We start from the raw sequence: 4,558 nt of genomic DNA, 5'->3' as shown, positions 1-4,558 counted from the left end.
ATATATCTGTCCATTCTCTAGTTACAAAGATAAGAATTATAGATCCAACATCCAAGAACTCAGTAAATCTTGGGAGTGCCATCTCATATATCATCACAGTAACATCGTCTTTCTTCTTCTTCTTGATTCTCTCCAAGAGTTTTGATTCTTTCTACCTTTATATTCAAACAGAAAGGGCCCATAGAATTTTAATGGTGAGAGATTTTATATTTAGGAATTAAGTTTTATTAAAGCATAGTTGATTTACAAGGTTGTGATAATTTCTGCTGTGCGACAAGGTGATTAAATCATACATATACACATATCTGTTCTCTCTCAGATTCTTTTCCCACATAGATCATCACAGAATACTGGGTCCAGTTCTCTGTGCTGCGCAGAGAATGGTCTGATTGAATGAGATTCCCAAAAGTGTGAATACATATAGAAAAGAAAGATGTCTGAGGCCCTAGGTCACCCCTAAGATGTCAGGTCTGGGGAAATGTGGGAAAATCAGCCAATTAGATGGAGAGAAGCCGTCAATAAAGTAGAAGGCAAATCAGGAAATGCATCTTTTTGGAAGCCAGGTTAAGGATGCCATCCATCTTCAGCTTGAATTCTTACCACAACTTCATGCACATAAATATACAGTTGGACAAAATTATTAGATTAATCACCAATTTTTTGTTTTGTTTTGTTTTTTGTTACATTTTTTTCTCCTCTGCAGCATATGGAAGTTCCCAAGCTAGGGGTTGAATCAGAGCTGCAGCTGCCAGCCTACACCACAGCCACAGTAATTCAGGAGCTGAGTCTCCATCTGCGACCTATGCTGCAGCTTCCAGAAGCTTGGGATCCTTCACCCACTGAGCAAGGCCAGGGATCAAACTTGCATCATCAGGGATACCATTCCTATCACCACTTTAAAATAATAAAACACAAATTACAAACATCATGCAGTGGATGGATTGTGTCAGTATCAATTTCCTGGTTGTGGTATTATATTATACAATAGTTAGGCAAGATGTTACCATTGGGGAAAACAGGGTAAATGTACATGAGACTTCTGTATTATTTCTTAAAACTGTATGTGAGGAGGCATTCCCATCGTGGCTCAGTGATTAACAACCCCAACTAGTATCCACAAGGACGAAGTTTCCATCCCTGGCTTCGCTCAGTGGGTTAAGGATCCAGCGTTGCCGTGAGCTATAGTGTAGGTCACAGATGGGGCTCGGAGACCGTGTTGCTGTGGCTGTGGCGTAGGCCAGCAGCTATACCTCTGATTTGACCCGTAGCCTAGGAATCTCCATATGCTGTGGGTGTAGCCCTGAAAAGACAAAATAATAATAATAATAATAAAAAAAAAAACTCCATGTGAGGTGTTCTCTTCTGGTGCAGCACATTGACGATCCGGTGTTGTCAGTGCAGTGGCTTGGGTCGCTGCTACGGTGCTGGTTCAGGCCCTGGCCTTGGTGCTTCCAGATGGCATGGATGCAGCCAAAAAAAAAAAAAAAAAACCAACTGCATATTAAAATGTCTCAAAATAAAAAGCTTAAAAAATGATGCATGTAAAAAGACATTTATGGGCCTGCTTCCTTTTCCAAGACTGTCATGAAATTGGGAAGGGAATGCACTAGGATAATTACTATCTTAGACAAAATCTATGAGGTTGGCCTTTGGGAGTGGTGTGAGAAAGTCACAGAAGTAAAAAAGATAAATAGAAATCTGCAAAGAGAAAGGTGGTGATGAATATGAATCTCATTTTAGCATTAAATATAGTAATGGTGCTAATATTATTGTGAAGATTGACTCCACATCCAATCAGTGGCCATACTTCCAGTCAGCCACCTGCTGTGGGATCCTGTGTTTTTGCCTTTTCACCAGAATTATTTAATCTATCTCTCTGGTTGGTCATAGTTCTCATTTTTAAATCTCAACCAAACATGCTGTCCTTGTTTCCATTCCATCTCTCTTCTAGTTATCTGGCCTTCCCTTCCTTTCCCAGGAATGCTTAAGATCATTGACTCCACTGATGGAGGTCAGGCTTCTGACCCCCCAGTAAATAAGTTCACCAGTGAAAAGCCTATTTTTCATTCTGTTTAATGACAGTCTTCAGAGACACTCAAAATGGAGGATGTTTTAGGGACAAATAATACTGTAAGCTTGGTTTACTCATCCCTTATTGGCCTTGGCAACAAGCCCTTCCTCTGCTCTGAAAATCATGGCTGTGTCTGTGGCTGCATACTAAACAGACTGAGGCCCCCACACAGTCTGCTTTGCCTGTCCAGATGCGGTTCGAATAATCCATATACCCTGATGGCCAATTCAGTAGTCTAGATAAATAACGTGGCTGGTTAGTTTCCAGTGCAATGCATATATGTGATCGTAAATGAATCCATATTTTATCATTTGAATTGGATTTGGTGAATTATGCTAGGCTTTGAACTACAACATGCTTGTTCTGAATTCTGGATGATTGGCTTCAAAATTGGCCCTTAGAAATATATGTGTTTATAAAATATTTAGATGACAGAATTAAAAATAAAAGCAAACATACAAGAAACTAGCAGTGAAAAGTAAATTTCCCTCCTACTCAGACTCTCATTTCCCTTATACAAATCTATCACTGCTAATAGTTTTAAGCAAAGACATTCTATCCATATATAAGTGTACATATTCAGGTTTTATATATAGAGAAAACACCCAAATTGTTGCATAAAAGGCAGCATGATGTACGCAGTGTTGCACCATTGGTTTCTTTTATGTAATGATAACTCTTAGGAGCTTTTCTCTATTAGCATCCATGATATGCCCCCAGCTCTTTAAACAACTGCTTAGTATTCTGTTGAGTGGAAGTAATCATTCTGTACTAAACCAGTCACATTTTGATGGATATTTGCTGTTTCCAATATTTTGTTATTACCAACAAATTTTGGTGAACATCACAGCTTGCAATGATTTGTGCCACATGTAATAGTGTCTTTAGAATGGTTTCCTGAAAGGGAAATTCTTGCCAAAGGGTATATTCAGTTTAGAGGTTAACAGATATTGCCTAATTTCTTTCCAAAAAGGCTGTCCAGTTTTCCCAATCGCATAAGAGAGGATTTGACGCCTATCTCTTCTCACTTTATTATGGGTTTTTGAACTTGCCAATCTGATTATAATGGTAAGTTTTATTTATCTAATTATGGATGACGTTAAGCATCTTCAAAGTCATTTGCTACATTTTACTTAAACATTCAGTTCTTCATCATTCCCTGAATAGTACCTGTTCCTCACTGGTTTAAAATGGCAACTGAAATAAATCTCTATATTTATTTTAATATATTTCTTTATTTTTTATTATTTTATTATTTTATTATTTTTATTATTTATTTATTTATGGTCTTTTTTTTTTTTTGTCTTTTCTAGGGCTGCATCTGTGCAGCATATGGAGGTTCCCAGGCTAGGGGTCCAATCAGAGCTACAGCTGCCAGCCTATGCCAGAGCCACAGCAACGCAGGATCCGAGCCACGTCTGCGACCTACACCACAGCTCATGGCAATGCTAGATCCTTAACCCACTGAGCAAGACCAGGGACCAAACCTGAAACCTCACGGTTCTAGTCAGTTTCGTTTCCGCTGCGCCAGGACGGGAACTCCCATATTTTAATATATTTCTGAACTCTCTATTCTGTTACATTTATCTTACTGTTTACATGTATCAGTAACAAGTTTTGTAATTTTTCGTACTTTTATGTCTTAATATGTCATAGTTTAGTGCTTCTTTCTTGTTCTGTTTCTGAATCCCCCAAGATATTTTTGTAAACTGTTTCATGGCAGTTGTGTTGTAGTAGTTTTTTTGTTTTTTGTCTGTTTGTTTGTTTTTTGCTTTTTAGGGCCACACCACGGCATATGGAGGTTCCCAGGCTAGGGGTAAAATAGCAGCTACATCTGCCAGCCTGTGTCACAGCCACAGCAATGCCAGATCTGAGCCACGTCTGTGACCAGAGCTCATGGCAATGCTGGATCCTTAACCCACTGAGCAAGGCCAGGGATTGAACCCGAAACCTCATGGTTCCTAGTTGGATTCATTAACCACTGCGCCACGATGGGAACTCCCTGTAATAGATTTCTTAAACTGAACATTGAAATACATTCTGTTTAAAAATAAGGTGCAATCATTATGAAAGAAGGCAAGTTTTATGCCCAAGGTTGGATTAGACTTGGGACTGAAAATGATGTGTAGGAAAAGAAGAATAAAGAGAACCACCAAAGGGAAGAAAACAAAATGTATTTTCCAAATAAAGATTCTACAAAACAAACAAATAAGCAAAGAGACAAACAAAAAACCCAGAAATACCCTGGAATAAAACATGCACTCGAACGTCCTAAGTTATTTCATCAGCCAGCTAGTTTTGCAGGTCAGCGTGGATAACTCTGGCTTTTAAGGGCTTGACAAACATTATCAAGGTTCTGACCTTAAACTGAAATTCCTTTAACTCTCAGTACCGGTGAGCTTGCACCCAAAATTCTTGCCCCTGGCATGCACTTAACTAGTCACAAGGAGCCAGCATTAATGAGTGCTCTGGCAGGAAGCAAAACTT

The sequence above is a fragment of the Sus scrofa genome, chromosome 13, assembly GCF_054392235.1.
Source record: "Sus scrofa isolate SSC_HxYL_T2T_F1_AM1 chromosome 13, Sscrofa_HxYL_maternal_Yorkshire_Landrace_v2.0, whole genome shotgun sequence".
NCBI lineage: Eukaryota > Metazoa > Chordata > Mammalia > Artiodactyla > Suidae > Sus > Sus scrofa.
Note: the sequence above shows the minus strand (reverse complement) of the source record.